The sequence below is a fragment of the Lissotriton helveticus genome, chromosome 7 (assembly GCF_964261635.1).
Source record: "Lissotriton helveticus chromosome 7, aLisHel1.1, whole genome shotgun sequence".
NCBI lineage: Eukaryota > Metazoa > Chordata > Amphibia > Caudata > Salamandridae > Lissotriton > Lissotriton helveticus.
In genome coordinates this window covers 442046337-442067641 of record NC_136068.1, presented here as the reverse complement: position 1 = coordinate 442067641, position 21305 = coordinate 442046337, and the positions used below count along the sequence as shown (strand labels likewise).

General features: G+C 44.1%; 1 protein-coding gene across 1 annotated transcript in view; it reads right to left on the bottom strand.

Moving 5' to 3' along the window:
• Positions 1–21305, bottom strand: part of LOC144769109 (sulfotransferase 1 family member D1-like) — a 353621-nt gene that overhangs the window by 163541 nt on the left and 168775 nt on the right. The gene's annotated exons all lie outside the window — the stretch shown is intronic.

Here is a 21305-nt window from a genome sequence, read left to right as displayed (position 1 = left end):
GTTAGTATATGTTTGAAAATATAAGGTGCTCTATGTTTAACTGTATAGACAAGAAAATGGAAGTGTGATTGATTCTTTACAGGACTGACTAGGTGTGTGAGTAACTCCATGGATGAGTGGCAGAGTGTGAGTGTCTGTATAGGTGTATGAGTGCATATGATAGTGTTGTAAAGATGAGTGATTGTATGTATGAATGATTGTATGGGTGAATGAGTGAATGTGTGTGTAGACGTAGGAATCAGTGAGTACATATGTAGTAACTAGTATTGGTGTGTCAATGGTTTCAAAAATTATACTCTGTATTTAACACTGGGTGAAACAGAGGTTATATTAAAATATGAGGAGATGCATTGTATTGTCACATGAATGATATCATCAGTGATGTGGTCATTGATGTCAAATGAGATGTCATCAGTGATGTCATCAGTGATGTCATTTGAGATGTCATCAGTGATGTCATCAGTGATGTCACTGACCATGTCATGAATGATGTAATATGTGACATCATCAGCAGTGGATTGCGGGTGCGCGATATATAGTTAGTGCAACTAACTATATATGGAATTTCAATGGTTTTGTGTGAGTAAAATAAGGTTTTTTAAATGCTAATTCCTAACTATATATGGTCTATAACCTATGTTTTTTTCAGTGAATTTTCAAGGTTTTGTAAATGCTAATTCCTAACTATATATGATCTATAACCTATGGTTTTTTCAGTGAATTTCAATGGTTTTTTAATAGCAAATATCATAAGCTGTCGAATGTCAAGTACGTGGTAAGTGAAAACATTTTCGTGTTTATGCACACTGATCTGCTTTGAATGGTGCCCCCCCCCCTCATTTCTATTAGGAGTACTCTCTCTTTGCACATAGTTAAGGGTAGTTAACGCAGGCCTTTGCCCCCGTTGTAATACGTCGTGCCTCTTTCTCTCTCCATTTGATTGATTGTTATCCAAGTATTTACTGTTTTAGAATTGGTTCTCTTTGGTTCATTCTCTATTTACAAACAAACACAGAGTCGCAATACTCTGTTTAGTCTTTGCAGATAAAGAAAAATCGTGTAAAAAAAAAAGAAAAGGAATCGAGCAAAATCAGTAGGCCACTAACGGGATCTCTTTTTGACCTCGCTAAAATAGAAACATTAGGAACAACCCCTCATGACAAATACAAAACTAGTGAAATGAACTGAACTCCACACAATGATGGCTGCAAAACAGCTCGGCTCCGCCACCCACCCCGCCCAAAATAACGATAAAGAGCGGCTGCCATGATTGGTTGCGGAATGGCCACGACGGAGCTACGAAATGGTACTGCTCTCATGCTAACCCCAGCTTCAGTCTGAAACATCCAGAAACACTGTAGACTACCAATTCGATCAGTTCCGGTAGCGCCCCAATGTAACCCGGTAGAGAAGAACTAGCCCTCCCCTCTTTGACTGATGGTTCTTGTTGCCTGTCCCTTCTGTTGTCATTTAACAGAACTATTTAGCCTGCTGAAAGGGGTTGTGTTCCGACCGCTGGTTGGTGGAGACATTTTGACTATATTCTGGACCTGCGTTGTCGCGTAATGCGTCATATGACGCGCCGCGTTAGCGCATCCGGAAGTCATCCGGGGCGCGCAGCGCGTAACGTAAGCATAACAAGTCATGTGACTTGTTAATAAAACTTTTCATTGGTTCATTTTACTTTTCTTATTCTAATGATGAAAGGCTTGGTCATATGACCTACAAATTACGCTTTTTATTACTTCCGAACATTATTTTTTCTTAAATATATGTTATAATGTTCCAGGCTAATGTACTTTCCCGGAAAATTTACAACTGTCCTGCAAGTAAAATATATTCTTTTTTCGAGAAAAAGAGCGTTTCTTCGTCCCATGACGGAGCCGTTGAGCAAAAGAGGGTCGACCTGCTGTCTTAGTCACCGATATGCCTGAATATGAGATTCTTATCGATCACTTTATGTTGCAGGAATAGAAAACACAACAGCCCTTGACCATTTATCTTTACTGCGTTCCTTCGTATTATACCTTTTACCCTTCATGTAATTGGTCTGCTTTATTTCACTTGCCTTTTAATGATTCTAAAACAGTGACTATTATTAAAAACTTTACCAATGTATATACTACTACCATGTTTTCTTTTAAAAACCTTTATTGTGAAAATTTCATTATACAAATACGAGCCTATAACCACGTGGGCCGGCCACGGAGCAAACTGTAATCGTATATGATGAGTAGACATTTACACTGTAGAGGAACGTAACGGGCGGGCCATTAGGTTGCAAGAACTAAGGTGTCTAACAGTTACGGAATCGGTGGACGTACATTTTATAATTAAAATACGACAGGGCCAGTTACAATAAAATTATCTAGATATACATTTGCGGGCAAGTACCATGGGTGACGTTAATTCGAACTTTCAATAGTAGAGTAATCAATAACACATCAGAACTTAATATCAATAGGGATGTCGAAATATTCAATCAATTCTCGTCCCCGCCCGCCATGTGCTTCAAAACTGCATACGTATCTCGTGATTTCAAGGTTCTGCAACCAGTACACAACAAGGAGTTACGAGTCCCATTTATTCCGGCGCCATTTTGGGCGAGGACGGGCAGGTCCAGGATATAGTCAAAATGTCTCTACCAACCATCGACTATGATGATGTTCATATGCTGTATTTATTAGAGTAACACTCATCTGTCCACATGAAATTAATTTGCCACAATCTAAACATGTCATTTTAATCTTTCCAAAGTTCTTCTAAATATTTGGGACCGTTTCCCTTGCCTCTGATGCTGTCAGTGCCACTTCTTTGATGAATGTACTAGCAGGTCAGGGGTTCTCCTCCAAATCTCTCTTTTATGCAGCACTATAATTAATTGGTGCCACCTCTCCATATGACGATGCATGGTATAGTTACCATAACTATATTTTTTTTCGGTTCCTCTGGAGAGTTCATCGTGGCAGATGAAGCGTGTAACGTACCGGGCATTTACCTTTTTTTGCATGTACAGGAAAGGAAAAAAAAATCGAGCGTCCGAGTTCTAAGGTGTCCCAGGGCCATTTTAGTGGACCAGGCCCAAATCCAAAGAACAGGCCGCCATTTTGAGAGTCCTGTTGCAGCCGCCTGTCGCTGTAGCATCAAGAGCAGCCGAAACTCAGCTGAATGGCAACTGAAATGGTAAAGGGGCGCCCCACTACAGCAGACGAGCCTCCACCTAGGAAGGCCCGTTCACGCCGCCTCCCCCCCCCCCCCCTTCGGGCACCCCACGCCGTTATTTGGAGCAGTATTGTAGGATGGCCACACCAGTGCGGCAACTTGCTAGACATCACCTCGGTGGTAACCGAATCTCAACGCCTTGTGGTGTCTTCTATTCAGAAAACATTGTTATGCTGCCTTCGACCTATTCGCCGCAAGTGCGCACACAACTCAACTGCATAGCTTGCTAGACACCACCTCGGTGCCATCCGGATCTTGGAATCTCAGCGCCTTTTGGTGTCTTCTCTTCAGAAAATATTGTTGCGCTGCCTTTGGCCCCATTCGCACATCGGTCCGCTACTGACGCCATCTCACAGGCTAATGGGGCGCCCCACGCCGACTTTCAGCATTGTAGGATGACCACACCAGTACAGCAACTTGCTAGACATCACCTCGGTGCCATCCGGATCTCGGCACCCCACTGCAGATGAAGTGCCTCTCAACTATGAAACCACCACGGTGACATCCGGATCTTGGCGCGTTGTGCTGCCTTCGGCCTATTCGCACATCGGTCCGCTACTGACGCCATCTCACAGGCTAATGGGGCGCCCCACGCCGACTTTCAGCATTGTAGGATGACCACACCAGTACAGCAACTTGCTGGACACCACCTCGGTGCCATTCGGATCTTGGCGCATTGTATTGCCTTCGGCCTATTCGCACATCGGTCCGCTACTGACGCCGCCTCACGTGCCAACGTATTTTCTCCGCATTTTATACCCTATGCCGCATAACAGGTCATGTGACTTGTTTATAAAACTTTTCATTGGTTCATTTTACTTTTGGTTTCCTAATGATGGAAGGCTTGATCATATGACCTAAAAACAACACTTTTCATTGGATGAAAACTTTTTTTTTTTCCCAAACGATGAAAGCCCCACCTTGTTTCTGGATGTTTCAGACTGAAGCTGGCTTCAGCATGAGAGCACCACCATCTCGTAGCTCCGTCGTGGTCATTCCGCGAGCAATCATGGCAACCGCTCCCCACCAGAAGCCTACAGGAGTCGGGGGCCCCCAAAACTTTTGATAAATCCTCAAGGCGGAGGGGACGCTTTCGAGAATGGGGTCCAAGACCTAGCAGACAAGCGTCCGATTTCCAAGGTGTCCCAGGGCCATTTCAGTGGACCAGGCCCAAAAAGGAAAGAGCCTGTCGCCATTTTGAGAGTCCTGTGACAGCCGCCTATCGCTGCACCGCAAGAGTGGGCGCAACTCAGCTGAATTGCGGCTTTTGACACAGTGGACCAAAAACGGACGGAATGGCAACTGAAACGGTAAAGGGGCGCCCCACTACAACAGATGACACTCCACCTGGAGAGGCCCGTTCACGCCGCCTCCCCCGGGGCGCCCCACGCCGTTATTCGGAGCAGCATTGTAGGATACCAAAACCAGTGCGGCAACTTACTGGACATCACCTTGGTGCCATCGTTCTGCTGCCTTGGAACTATTCGCACAACAGTTTGCTACTGATGACCCACCCCCCGCGACGCCCCACGCCAGAAATCTGGACGTTGTGCTGCGTTGGGACTATTCGCACAGCCGACCGCTACTTCGTTGTTTTTCCCTAAAAATGTTTATATGTTATTACTGTTTTTGTTTTCTTGTATATATTTATAAGTTATTAAAGTTTTATAATCTTACTACTTTGTTGGAGTGCTATATATTTTTAATGTGACACATAATTGTAAAAACTTTGATGTACAAAGAGTCATCCCTGGAATCTTCCGCTTCAGGCTCGGTCCCCTCCCCAATCACAATACAGGATGGTTTTCAGATAATAGGAACGCGTCTGCTGTGACGGATCTCATCGAGTGTGGGCCTTGATCTACTATAACTCCTTTGAAGAGGGGTGATTCTTTACAGCTGGGGCCATAAACTACATCTGCAGGGCTAGCTGATACCCTAGGACCGGCCTGGACAATCGGACACAGAGGAAAAGGAGTGTCAGAGGGTGCGGTAGTGAATAGGGCGAAAGGGAGGTGTCGGGCGGGCACAGGGTGTGATTCTCAGGGAAGAGCAGCGCAGATGGGGGGTGGTTTATTACCCATGCATAAGACAGAGAGCGGGGGTGACCACTGCCTGGGGGAGATGCTTGCGAGGGTGGGGAGTCATGCTAAGGATCGACAGAGTGCACAGAGTGGGTCTGGTCAAGGCATCTAAAATGACTGCCGTGCACGACAAAAGTGTGGCATTTGAAAAAAGGCAAGATGGCGCAGACAATGTTTTTCAACACTTCCTGATTTCCTTCGAATCGAACGTTAACAGACGTTGGGGCATATTACCAAAGTTAAGCGATATTTATCCCTAACGATGCTTAGCAACGATTTTTTTACCGCTAAGCATCGTCAGAAATTATCGCAGATAAACCTTGCTATTATCAAGGTTTATCGCAAATACGATAAAAAACGACCGCAATGCATTAATATCGCTGAAAACTCAGCGATATTCATGCATTACCGAGCTAATGCTCTTAGCCATGTTATCCACCTCCCATTGGATAACATGCCTTAGAACTGCTCAGGGCAGGTGCTAGCTTTTGGAGATATTCGCGCTTATCGCGAATATTTCCCAAAGTTGATAATAGGAGATAGCGATGTTAGCGACTGTTTCCAGTCGCTAACATCTTGGCATGCCCACTTTGCATGTCATTAGTGATAAATATCACTCACATGCAAAGTGGGGCCCAAGATGGTCGCTATCTCCTACTAGCCGTCGCTAACTGGTGTTAGCAACAGCTAGGTAATACAGATATAATTTTATCTCCGCGAAGCGGAGCGCTGTTACAGATATATATCTTTTTTTGAACGTTAATTTCTCAAAATCCACTGGAGCACATATATTGAGACCTAGCAAAGGCACATCGGACTACCAGTCCCTACAATTTTGCCAAGTTTCGTGCAAATCCATTCAGCCGTTCGATTATTATTATTATTTTTTTTATAGCCTCGCGGGGCCCTTTTAAAACCTCCACATCAAACCTAAGAGGTCAAGGAGGATCTACTATGCCCCCTTATGGTCATTTGCCCCTTCGCTTTGGCCTCCTCTTGTCTCTCGATCCTACCGAGAGACAAGATGGCGGCCGCTACGGACTGTTTGCAATGTTTACAGATGCCGGAGAACCAATCAGCTTCGCAAACCTCCGTTACGCGAAGCGGAGCGCTGTTACAGATATATATCTTTTTTTGAACGTTAATTTCTCAAAATCCACTGGAGCACATATATTGAGACCTAGCAAAGGCACATCGGGCTACCAGTCCCTAATATTTTACCAAGTTTCGTGCAAATCCATTCAGCCTTTCGATTATTATTATTATCTTTTTTTTTTTGCCCCGCGGGGCCCTTTTAAAACCTCCACATCAAACCTAGGGGGTCAGCGAGGATCTACTATGCCCCCTTATGGTCATTTGCCCCTTCGCTTTGGCCTCCTCTTGTCTCTCGATCCTACCGAGAGACAAGATGGCGGCCGCTACGGACTGTTTGGAATGTTTACAGACGCCGGAGAACCAATCAGCTTCGCTTCACAAAGCTCCGTTGCGCGAAAAGTACGCGAACTGGAGCGCTGCCCGGTCCGCTGTTACAGATATATATCTTTTTTTGAACGTTAATTTCTCAAAATCCACTGAAGCACATATATTGAGACCTACAAAAGGCACATCGGGCTACCAGTCCCTACAATTTTGCCAAGTTTTGTGCAAATCCATTCAGCCGTTCGGGCTAAAAGTGAGGCCAACCGCCCTATGGAAAACTCAATGTTAAAAACACGTTTTGGGACTCCCCTTTTTTCTCGGCCCCCCCTTGACGACCCCCCCCCAAATTTTCAAGGGCTGCTCAGAAACAAAATGTGCCATTTTCCTGAAAATTTCAGCCAATTCCGTCCACAAACGCCAAAGTTATTAGACATAGAATTTTCAAAAATCCCATAGAGAAAAAATCCTAACTATATATACCTACTGGCGACCGCCAGTAGGTAATGTATGTATGTATGTATATATATATATATATATATATATATAGTTCACCAAAATGGCCTCGCGCTTCAGAAGGGCTCACAGCGCTCCGCTCTACCATCCGGTCTGTTTGCCTTGCAGATGCACGCATATGAGGCTTCCATTCACATTTCTCCACGTCCGACTCGTTTCAAGGCAGGTACGCCCCTTAATCATGGACTAGCTGTGCAAGGGGCAATGAAAGACTCACTTATTTTCATTCAGACCGGATGGTAGAGCGGAGCGCTGTGAGCCCTTCCGAAGCGCGAGGTCTTTTTGGTGAACTATTTTTGCACGGCAATCCTTAGCCGTGGGAAGGAGCTTCATTCTTACTCGTGACGGATGTCATCAAAGGAGTGAGAAGGCTGCAGAGTGGAACTAATCGCTTTGTAAGTAGCGCGCTGCTCAGGGGGAAACAAGCACGTGGATGAGACATTCCTCCCTACTTAAGGGTTAAACAAAAGCATTATAAGTACAAGGGAAGATAAACCTACTGAAGGAAAATAATGCACTCACTTACTAGGAACTCTAACTACCAGCATTCTGCTTGTTGTAAGCATGCCACGCCCACTGAAGGGCGGATTCATTCAATAAAATGCAGAATGAAAATAATTGAGTCTTTCATTGCCCCTTGCACAGCTAGTCCATGATTAAGGGGCGTACCTGCCTTGACACGCGTCGGACGTGGAGAAATGTGAATGGAAGCCTCATATGCGTGCATCTGCAAGGCAAACAGACCGGATGGTAGAGCGGAGCGCTGTCAGCCCTTCTGAAGCGCGAGGGCTTTTTGGTGAACTGTATATATATATATATATATATATATATATATATATATATATATATATATATATATATAATATATATATATATATTCACTGAAAAAACCATAGGTTATAGACCATATATAGTTAGGAATTAGCATTTAAAAAACCTTATTTTACTCACACAAAACCATTGAAATTCCATATATAGTTAGTTGCACTAACTATATATCGCGCACCTGCAATCCACTGCTGATGATGTCACATATTACATCATTCATGACATGGTCAGTGACATCACTGATGACATCACTGATGACATCTCAAATGACATCACTGATGACATCTCACTTGACATCAATGATCACATCACTGATGATATCATTCATGTGACAATACAATGCATCTCCTCACATTTTAATATAACCTCTGTTTCACCCAGTGTTAAAAACAGAGTATAATTTTTGAAACCATTGACACACCAATACTAGTTACTACATACGTACTCACTGATTCCTACGTCTACACACACATTCACTCATTCACCCATACAATCATTCATACATACAATCACTCATGTTTACAACACAATCATATGCACTCATACACCTATACAGACACTCACACTCTGCCACTCATCCATGGAGTTACTCACACACCTAGTCAGTCCTGTAAAGAATCAATCACACTTCCATTTTCTACTCTATACAGTTAAACATAGAGCACCTTACGTTTTCAACCATATACTAACACATACTTACTCTCTTATACAATCATTGATACAAGTACACATTGATCTGTACAGAGTCACACACCTCCCATCCAGCCACACACACACTCAGTCTCCCATGCAAATACTTGGGCAATCAATCAATAACCCATATAGTTAATCATATAGCTACTGATCAAAACATGCAGCAGTTTACAGAACAACAGACATAATGATGCACAAATTAAGACACTTTAGTCACTAACCCATGCACTCAGTGAGACACATTTAATCACTCACTCATGCATTCAGTCATGCACCTACTAAATCCTTTGTCCAGACACTTATACTTCCACTCATTCTTCAATATGTAAGACACATTTTAACTTTACAGAAACATACAGTCACTGGATGTTGTCATCAGTGATGTCATCAGTGATGTCATTTGAGATGTCATCAGTGATGTCATCAGTGATGTCACTGACCATGTCATGAATGATGTAATATGTGACATCATCAGCAGTGGATTGCAGGTGCGCGATATATAGTTAGTGCAACTAACTATATATGGAATTTCAATGGTTTTGTGTGAGTAAAATAAGGTTTTTTAAATGCTAATTCCTAACTATATATGGTCTATAACCTATGGTTTTTTCAGTGAATTTTCAAGGTTTTGTAAATGCTAATTCCTAACTATATATGGTCTATAACCTATGGTTTTTTCAGTGAATTTCAATGGTTTTTTAATAGCAAATATCATAAGCTGTCGAATGTCAAGTACGTGGTAAGTGAAAACATTTTCGTGTTTATGCACACTGATCTGCTTTGAATGGTGCCCCCCCCCCTCATTTCTATTAGGAGTACTCTCTCTTTGCAGATAGTGAAAGGTAGTTAACGCAGGTCTTTGCCCCCATTGTAATCCGTCGTGCCTGCTTCTCTCTCCATTTGATTCATTGTTATCCAAGTATTTACTGTTTTAGAATTAGTTCTCTTTGGTTCATTCTCTATTTACAAACAAACACAGAGTCGCAATACTCTGTTTAGTCTTTGCAGATAACGAAAAATCGTGTAAAAAAAAAGAAAAGGAATCGAGCAAAATCAGTAGGCCACTAATGGGATCTCTTTTTGACCTCGCTAAAATAGAAACATTAGGAACAACCCCTCATGACAAATACAAAACTAGTGAGATGAACTGAACTCCACACAATGATGGCTGCAAAACAGCTCTGCTCCGCCACCCACCCCGCCCAAAATAACGATAAAGAACGGCTGCCATGATTGGTTGCGGAATGACCACGACGGAGCTACGAAATGGTGCTGCTCTCATGCTAACCCCAGCTTCGGTCTGAAACATCCAGAAACACTGTAGACTACCAATTCGATCAGTTCCGATACCGCCCCAATGTAACCCGGTAGAGAAGAACTAGCCCTCCCCTCTTTGACTAATAGTTCTTGTTGCCTGTCCCTTCTGTTGTCATTTAACAGAACTATTTAGCCTGCTGAAAGGGGTTGTGTTCCGACCGCTGGTTGGTGGAGACATTTTGACTATATTCTGTACCTGCGTTGTCGCGTAATGCGTCATATGACGCGCCGCGTTAGCGCATCCGGAAGTCATCCGGGGCGCGCAGCGCGTAACGTAAGCATAACAAGTCATGTGACTTGTTAATAAAACTTTTCATTGGTTCATTTTACTTTTCTTATTGTAATGATGAAAGGCTTGGTCATATGACCTAAAAATTACGCTTTTCATTACTTCCGAACATTATTTTTTCTTAAATATATGTTATAATGTTCCAGGCTAATGTACTTTCCCGGAAATTTTACAACTGTCCTGCAAGTAAAATATATTCTTTTTTCGAGAAAAAGAGCGTTTCTTCGTCCCATGACGGAGCCGTTGAGCAAAAGAGGGTCGACCTGCTGTCTTAGTCGCCGATACGCCTGAATATGAGATTCTTATCGATCACTTTATGTTGCAGGAATAGAAAACACAACAGCCCTTGACCATTTATCTTTACTGCGTTCCTTCGTATTATACCTTTTACCCTTCATGTAATTGGTCTGCTTTATTTCACTTGCCTTTTAATGATTCTAAAACAGTCACTATTATTAAAAACTTTACCAATGTATATACTACTACCATGTTTTCTTTTAAAAACCTTTATTGTGAAAATTTCATTATAAAAATACGAGCCTATAACCACGTGGGCCTGCCACGGAGCAAACTGTAATCGTATATGATAAATAGACATTTACACTGTAGAGGAACATAACGGGCGGGCCATTAGGTTGCAAGAACTAAGGTGTCTAACAGTTACGGAATCGGTGGACGTACATTTTATAATTAAAATACGACAGGGCCAGTTACAATAAAATTATCTAGATATACATTTGCGGGCAAGTACCATGGGTGACGTTAATTCGAACTTTCAACAGTACAGTAATCAATAACACATCAGAACTTAATATCAATAGGGATGTCGAAATATTCAATCAATTCTCGTCCCCGCCCGCCATATGCTTCAAAACTGCATACGTATCTCGTGATTTCAAGGTTCTGCAACCAGTACACAACAAGGAGTTACGAGTCCCATTTATTCCGGCGCCATTTTGGGCGAGGACGGGCAGGTCCAGGATATAGTCAAAATGTCTCTACCAACCATCGACTATGATGATGTTCATATGCTGTATTTATTAGAGTAACACTCAGATGTCCACATGAAATAAATTTGCCACAATCTAAACATGTCATTTTAATCTTTCCAAAGTTCTTCTAAATATTTGGGACCGTTTCCCTTGCCTCTGAAGCTCTCAGTGCCACTTCTTTGATGAATGTACTAGCAGGTCAGGGGTTCTCCTCCAAATCTCTCTTTTATGCAGCACTATAATTAATTGGTGCCACCTCTCCATATGACGATGCATGGTATAGTTACCACAACTATATTTTTTTTCGGTTCCTCTAGAGAGTTCATCGTGGCAGATGAAGCGTGTAACGTACCGGGCATTTACCTTTTTTTGCATGTACAGGAAAGGAAAAAAAAATCGAGCGTCCGAGTTCTAAGGTGTCCCAGGGCCATTTTAGTGGACCAGGCCCAAATCCAAAGAACAGGCCGCCATTTTGAGAGTCCTGTTGCAGCCGCCTGTCGCTGTAGCATCAAGAGCAGCCGAAACTCAGCTGAATGGCAACTGAAACGGTAAAGGGGCGCCCCACTACAGCAGACGAGCCAGGCCCAAATCCAAAGAACTGCTATCTCACAGGCTAATGGGGCGACCCACGCCGAGTTTCAGCATTGTAGGATGACCACACAAGTACAGCAACTTGCTAGACATCACCTCGGTGCCATCCGGATCTCGGCGCCCCACTGCAGATGAAGTGCCTCTCAACTATGAAACCACCACGGTGACATCCGGATCTTGGCGCGTTGTGCTGCCTTCGGCCTATTCGCACATCGGTCCGCTACTGACGCCATCTCACAGGCTAATGGGGCGACCCACGCCGAGTTTCAGCATTGTAGGATGACCACACCAGTACAGCAACTTGCTAGACATCACCTCGGTGCCATCCGGATCTCGGCGCCCCACTGCAGATGAAGTGCCTCTCAACTATGAAACCACCACGGTGACATCCGGATCTTGGCGCGTTGTGCTGCCTTCGGCCTATTCGCACATCGGTCCGCTACTGACGCCATCTCACAGGCTAATGGGGCGACCCACGCCGAGTTTCAGCATTGTAGGATGACCACACCAGTACAGCAACTTGCTAGACATCACCTCGGTGCCATCCGGATCTCGGCGCCCCACTGCAGATGAAGTGCCTCTCAACTATGAAACCACCACGGTGACATCCGGATCTTGGCGCGTTGTGCTGCCTTCGGCCTATTCGCACATCGGTCCGCTACTGACGCCATCTCACAGGCTAATGGGGTGACCCACGCCGAGTTTCAGCATTGTAGGATGACCACACCAACTTGCTAGACATCACCTCAGTGCCATCCGAATCTTGGCATCTCAACGCCTAGTGGTATCTTGCATACAAAAAATATTGTTACGCTGCCTTTGGCCCCATTCGCACATCAGTCCGCAACTTAGACATCACCTCGGTGCCATCCGGATCTTGGCATCTCAGCGCCTTGTGGTGTCAGTCAGAAAATATTGTTGTGCTGCCTTCGGCCTATTCGCACATCGGTCCGCTACTGACGCCATCTCACAGGCCAACAGGGCGCCCCACGCCGACTTTCAGCATTGTAGGATGGCCACACCAGTACCACAACTTGCAAGACACCACCTCGGTGCCATCCGGATCTTGGCATCTCAGCGCCTTGTGGTCTCTTCTACACCGGAAATATAGTAGAAAATATTGTTGCGCTGCCTTTGGCCCCATTCACACATCAGTCCGCTACTGACACCATCTCACAGGCCAACGGGGCGCCCCACGCCGACTTTCAACATTGTAGGATGGCCACAGAAGTGCGACAACTTACTAGACACCACCTCGGTGCCATCCGGATCTTGGCGCGTTGTGCTGCCTTCGGCCTATTCGCACATCGGTCCGCTACTGACGCAAACTCACAGGCCAACGGGGCGCCCCACGCCGACTTTCAGCATTGTAGGATGGCCACACCAGTGCGGCAACTTCCTACACACCACCTCGGTGCCATCCGGATCTTGGCGCGTAGTTAAGCTGCAGCAGCTGCAAATAAGCTTCAGACAGTGTTACAACCGCTGCTCAGAACTCTCAACTATGACACCACCTCGATGCCATCCGGATCTTGGCGCGTTGTATTGCCTTCGGCCTATTCGCACATCGGTCCGCTACTGACGCCGCCTCACGTGCCAACGTATTTTCTCCGCATTTTATACCCTATGCCGCATAACAGGTCATGTGACTTGTTTATAAAACTTTTCATTGGTTCATTTTACTTTTGGTTTCCTAATGATGGAAGGCTTGATCATATGACCTAAAAACAACACTTTTCATTGGATGAAAACTTTTTTTCCCCCCCAAACGATGAAAGCCCCACCTTGTTTCTGGATGTTTCAGACTGAAGCTGGCGTCACCATGAGAGCACCACCATCTCGTAGCTCCGTCGTGGTCATTCCGCGAGCAATCATGGCAGCCGCTCCCCACCAGAAGCCTGCAGGAGTCGGGGACCCCAAAACTTTTGATGAATTCTCAAGGCGGAGGGGACGCTTTCGAGAATGGGGTCCAAGACCTAGCAGACAAGCGTCCGATTTCCAAGGTGTCCCAGGGCCATTTCAGTGGACCAGGCCCAAAAAGGAAACAGCCTGCCGCCATTTTGAGAGTCCTGTGGCAGCCGCCTATCGCTGCACCGCAAGAGTGGGCGCAACTCAGCTGAATGGCGGATTTTGACACAGTGGACCAAAAGCGGACGGAATGGCAACTGAAACGGTAAAGGGGCGCCCCACTACAACAGACGAGACTCCACCTGGAGAGGCCCGTTCACGCCGCCTCCCCCGGGGCGCTCCACGCCGTTATTCGGAGCAGCATTGTAGGATACCAAAACCAGTGCGGCAACTTACTGGACATCACCTTGGTGCCATCGTTCTGCTGCCTTGGAACTATTCGCACAACAGTTTGCTACTGATGACCCACCCCCCGCGACGCCCCACGCCGTTATTTGCTGGGTGGCAACTTACTAGACATCACTTTTGTGTCATCTTGATTTCGGCGCGTTCTGCTGCCTTGGAACTATTCGCACAACAGTTTGCTACTGATCACCCACCCCCCGCGACGCCCCACGCCGGAAATCTGGACGTTGTGCTGCGTTGGGACTATTCGCACAGCCGACCGCTACTTCGTTGTTTTTCTCTAAAAATGTTTATATGTTATTACTATTTTTGTTTTCTTGTATATATTTATAAATTATTAAAGTTTTATAATCTTACTACTTTGTCGGAGTGCTATATATTTTTAATGTGACACATAATTGTAAAAACTTTGATGTACAAAGAGTCATCCCTGGAATCTTCCGCTTCAGGCTCGGTCCCCTCCCCAATCACAATACAGGATGGTTTTCAGATAATAGCAACGCTTCTGCTGTGACGGATCTCATCGAGTGTGGGCCTTGATCTACTATAACTCCTTTGAAGAGGGGTGATTCTTTACAGCTGTGGCCATAAACTACATCTGCAGGGCTAGCTGATACCCTAGGACCAGCCTGGACAATCGGACACAGAGGAAAAGGAGTGTCAGAGGGTGCGGTAGTGAATAGGGCGAAAGGGAGGTGTCGGGCGGGCACAGGGTGTGATTCTCAGGGAAGAACAGCGCAGATGGGGGGAGGTTTATTACCCATGCATAAAACAGAGAGCGGGGGTGACCACTGCCTGGGGGAGATGCTTGCGAGGGTGGGGAGCCATGCTAAGGATCGACAGCGTTCACAGAGTGGATCTGGTCAAGGCATCTAAAATGGCTGCCGTGCACGACAAAAGTGTGGCATTTGAAAAAAGACAAGATGGCGCACACAATGTTTTTCAACAATTCCTGATTTCCTTCGAATCGAACGTTAACAGACGTTGGGGCATATTACCAAAGTTAAGCGATATTTATCCCTAACGATGCATTGCAAAGATTTTTTTACCGTCAGAAATTATCGCAGATAAACCTTGCTATTATCAAGGTTTATCGCAAATACGATAAAAAACGAGCGCAATGCATTAATGTCGCTGAAAACTCCGCGATATTCATGCATTACCGAGCTAATGCTCTTAGCCATGTTATCCACCTCCCATTGGATAACATGGCTAAGAACTGCTCAGGGCAGCTGTTACTTTTTGGAGATATTCGCGCTTATCTCGAATATTTCCAAAAGTTGATAATAGGAGATAGCGATGTTAGCGACTGTTTCCAGTCGCTAACATCTTGGCATGCCCACTTTGCATGTCATTAGTGATAAATATCACTCACATGCAAAGTGGGACCCAAGATGGTCGCTATCTCCTACTAGCCGTCGCTAACTGGTGTTAGCAACAGCTAGGTAATACACATATAATTTTATCTCCGCGAAGCGGAGCGCTGTTACAGATATATATCTTGTTTTTGAACGTTAATTTCTCAAAATGCACTGAAGCACATATATTGAGACATAGCAAAGGCACATCGGGCTACCAGTCCCTAATATTTTGCCAAGTTTCGTGCAAATCCATTCAGCCGTTCGATTATTGACATTTAGATACGTCTACAGCCTGAATGGCTGAACGGAATTACACCAAACTTGGCAAAATGGTACATCAAACCTAAGAGGTCAGGGAGGATCTACTATGCCCCCTTATGGTCATTTGCCCCTTCGCTTTGGCCTCCTCTTGTCTCTCGATCCTACCGAGAGACAAGATGGCGGCCGCTACGTACTGTTTGGAATGTTTACAGACACCGGAGAGCCAATCAGCTTCGCTTCGCAAAGCTCCGTAACGCGAAAAGTACGCGAAGCGGTGCGCTGTTACAGATATATATCTTTTTTTGAACGTTAATTTCTCAAAATCCACTGAAGCACATATATTGAGACCTAGCAAAGGCACATCGGGCTACCAGTCCCTACAATTTTGCCAAGTTTCGTGCAAATCCATTCAGCCGTTCGATTATTATTATTATTATTTTTTTTTGCCCCGCGGGGCCCTTTTAAAACCTCCACATCAAACCTAGGGGGTCAGCGAGGATCTACTATGCCCCCTTATAGTTATTTCCCCCTTTGTTTTGACCTCCTCTTGTCTCTCGATCCTACCGAGAGACAAGATGGCGGCCGCTACGGACTGTTTGGAATGTTGACAGACGCCGGAGAACCAATCAGCTTCGCTTCACAAAGCTCCGTTGCGCGAAAAGTACGCGTAGCGGAGCGCTAACCGGTCCGCTGTTACAGATATATATCTTTTTTTAAACGTTAATTTCTCAAAATCCACTGGAGCACATATATTGAGACCTACAAAAGGCACATCGGGCTACCAGTCCCTACAATTTTGCCAAGTTTCGTGCAAATCCATTCAGCCGTTCGGGCTAAAAGTGAGGCCAACCGCCCTATGGAAAACTCAATGTTAAAAACACGTTTTGGGACCCCCCTTTTTTCTCGGCCCCCACTGGACGAACCCCCCCCAAATTTTCAAGGGCTGCTCAGAAACAAAATGTGCCATTTTCCTGAAAATTTCAGCCAATTCCGTCCACAAACGCCAAAGTTATTAGACATAGAATTTTCAAAAAACCCATAGAGAAAAAATCCTAACTATATATACCTACTGGCGACCGCCAGTAGGTAATATTATATATATATATATATGTAGAGCGAGAGGGAGAGAAATTACAGAGTGGCAGTAGTTATAATTAAGATTTTGAGAGATAAGTATCCTCAGATTTCTGCTCACTAATAATGTTGTCACCGTTTGATGAATCAAAACACAAATACCTTAGGTAGGGTCAGAGGCAATATTTAGAGACCTGCCTGGATGCCTTGCCCCAACCAACAATACTCACATACCTAGAGTAACCAAGGGTCTATAACAGTATACTGAGCACTATAAAATCTAGAGAGAAAGCACAACAATGAGACAATTGCTGCAAAAGAAAGAAAAAATAATCAATACATTTCCGGATTCCCATCACTCACCAACCTGGTGACATGCTTCATCAACTGGGTCTCCTCATAAAGTCACTCTAGTGACACTAAGCGCTACAACCCTATCATAGTGATCGGGGAGCCAGAGGATGTTTTCATATAGCAGTTCTAACTTGCTAACCTACCAGATGAGACCAATTGAATGTATGGGAACTAAGGGCCCGATGTAGGTCGGTCGGTAACGGCCGAAAATCGGTATTTTCGGCCGTTACCGACCGGTATTTAGTAAATGGTATGTAGGGCCCAGAATTTTACAGATTCGGTAAATTTACCGATCGGTAAATTTACCGAATCTGTAAAATACCGAATCGGTATTTATACCTATTCGGTATTTTTGATATGTAGGTGGGACTCTTCTGAGTCCCACAAGCCTTACAGAATCGGTATTTTACCATGAAATCCAACTTCATGGTAAAAAACCGATTCCGGTGTGCATGCACATGTGTGCATGCACACCTGTGCCATATGACAGGCAGACCTGCCCTTAGGGCAGGTATGCCTGCCACATGGCCCCCGAATCTTTTTTGGGGGTGCTAGAGGGTGTCAAAGTGACACCCCCTGCACCCTTGTCAAAATCGGTATTTACCGATTCGGTAAATACCGACCGGTAATGCCCCATTCATTCCTATGGGCTTCAAAGCCCATAGGAATGAATGGGGCATTACCGGTCGGTATTTACCGAATCGGTAAATACCGATTTTTACCGATTCGGTAAAAGGAACATCTGGATGTTCCTACATATCCACCCCTTAGATTTACCGATTTTTAATTACCGATTCGGTAGGATTCGGTAATTAAAAATCGGTAAATCTATTTTACCTACATCTGGGCCCTAGTGCAGTGCATAAGTGATAAGTGAAGTTAAAATTGAGTTGCGAGAGACCCTATATTTATTATTGTCTCCCGCAATTCAAATTAAAAACAGTGCAAAAAGACAGTTTAAACACATAGCTTTCTATAGTTACAAAGTGGTCAACATGTTTCGACACACTCAGACACTGTTCTGTCTAGTGCCTTCGTCAGGACCCACCGAATAATTGCTACTGCAAAAGTGAAAAAATATTATATACAAACTAGTACAACAGAAATTGTTGGAAACGATACAACTAAATCAACTCTTATATTGGGTGTACATTCCTTCCTCGGCAAGAACCATATATCTGAAGGTATCTGCAAGAATAAAGAACAATGTGCATCTCATTGAGTGTTAATCAACAGAAAATAAAGTGTTACCAGAACTCCTTAGATGGTGGCATAAACATTACCAACTATCGTACTCCAACAATGGATCTAAGCCTTTTATTCTTACCTAGAAATTGCAAGGAGGCTACCTCACCTCACCTGGCAACCGCTCATTAAAAAAGGGGAGGCACCCCTCTAGAAAGGAAAGAACAAAACCTCAATTGATTTGATCCTCTACCTTTCCTAATAACCCACATCTTTATCATTATGCTCCAATCAACATAGATGGTGTTCTCGAATTTGAAAATATTCTATGGGAAGAGTTATTATTGGAATTAGGAAAATCATTTAACAGTGAAGCTTCATCATTATTTGCAGTGAGTCTTAAAGACTTGCATTTTGCAACCCTCCTTACATTCCATACTCTACCATCCTGAGTAATAACACTGTTCCTACAAACTTTAACAACTTTAATAGGATGACTGAACTTGGAAGAGCCTTTCACCAAGAAACCTGTTTTTTTTATCCAACAGCAAAGTCGGGAACTTTAACATTCATTTTGAAGTCAAACAACATTTTCATCTTGTCTTGCTTGCGTTCCACACGTTTGGCAACCAGATTCACATCAACACTGTCATCCACCTTAATAACTCATTTGATCCACCATGGACAAATTTCTGAAATAGGTTCTCTGCCCTTAAAAAGCCTGAAAGGACTTACCCCAGTCACCGTGTGGGGAGTGATGCAATACATCTACAACTTCTTTCTTACAACATCCCTCCAAGACTCACTGGACCTAACAGCTGATTGAATACCATCTTTAAGAACACGGTTAAACCGTTCCACTTGGCTATTTTCCCTCACCTTATATAGGGATGTGGTCACATGTTTGGTATTACACATATAGAGAAAACTTTACATCTCTTGTGACGTGAGTTGCACCCCATTGTCCGTTACAAGAACCTCGGGGACCCCTCACATGCAAAAACTTATTTGAAAAAAGTGATGATGACTTGACTAGAGGCATTAGCTATGAACTTAACCTCTGGCCACTTAGAGTGGTAGTCCAGCCATTTGAAGGTAAATGTTTAAAAGGGACCTTAAATATCAAAACGCCACTTTTTGCCACGGACAGTCAGGCCAAGAGACCGGTTTAAAAGGAGCAGAGGAGACTTGAAGCATTTTATCACTGCTGATGCATTCGGGACATTCTCTAACCACCCTATCTACCATTTTGTCAAGCCCAGGACACCAAAAATTGACTCGGATGAGCTGTTTCATTGAGGAAATACCCAAATGTCCTTGGTGGGAAGTAGTAAAATCTTGATCTGCATATAGAGGCAGGAGGAATGATCTTTCCTCCTTTGAAAAGCAAACCACCAAGGTCTTCAATCTCACCAGAGACACAACAAAAAGGAGCAATCTCAGCAGAAGTAGACCTTTCTGTGGGCCAGCCATTTTTAATGCATTCAATGATCCGTTGACACACAACATCATTATTCATCTCTGTCATCCACTCAGTCTCACATAAACACAAAAACTCCTGAGATACAAAATCCTTGACAGTAGCAACAATGTCCATTTCTTGTTCACTACAAGAACCACACTCATCCGAACATGGCAATCTAGAAAGAAAATCAGCCGTGACATTGCTCCAGCAGGGAACATACACAACCTCAAAATCATATTCCTATAATCTGGATGTGAGGCGGGCTATTCGGGCAGTAGAGTTACATCCTCCCCCTGGAGATAATATGCCAACAAGGAGCTTCTGATCGGTTCTGAGCATAAATCTGTTTCCCCCACACATAGTTACAAAAGTGTTCGATGGCCCAGATGCATGCCAACAACTCTCCCTCAATCACAGCATATCTCCTCTCAGTAACAGAAAGAGTCCTAGAAGCAAAAGCCACACACCACTCTTCCTTCCCCGAACACTGGCTAATAACTCTTCCAAGCCCATAAAGACTGGCATCCACAGTGATAATACATCTCTTATTAAGGCAGAAAGACTTCAGAGTGGGAGCATTAAGACTCTCATTTTTGATCTGTCTGAAAGCTGTCTTTTGTTTATCTGACCAGTAAAACTCAGTAGACTTTCTGATCAACTCCCTGAGGGGCTCCATCTTGGAAGCAAAGTTCTGTATGAATTTACTATAATATTCACACAGGCCAGCAAAAGAGAGAAGTTTCTCTTTATTGTCAGGAGCTGGTGCATTGATGATGGCATCAACCAAAGATTTCTTGGGCACCACACCACCACCAGACAGCGTATGGCCTAGATACTCAACCGATTTACATTTTTTTTTACATTGGCCAGCTTTGAGTGTCAAACCACAGTTACCTAAGCTAATAAAAACTTCCATTACATGATGGAAGTGGTCGTCCTCATTTTTGGAGAAAATTAGGATATCATCCTGGAAGCATTTAACAAAATTTCTGATATCTTTAAAAATTTGGTACATAGCCCTCTGAAACACAGATGCGGCCGCGGCAAGGCCAAAAGGCATCCTCATGAATTGAAAAAGGCCATGGGGTGTGATAAAAGCAGTATAGTGTTTGAAATCCTCAGTGAGTTCAATTTGATGGTAGGTCACCGAAGGTCAAGGGTAGAAAAATGCAGGCACCATCCAACATGCATACCATCTCACTAATAGTAGGAAGAGGGTGGCAATCACCAACCAAATTAGCATTCAAGGCCCTCAAATCAACTCATAACCTAATACTCTTATCCGATTTTTGGGCTAAAACGATGGGAGAAACCCACTCAAAAGACTCAATTTCCTCAATAATG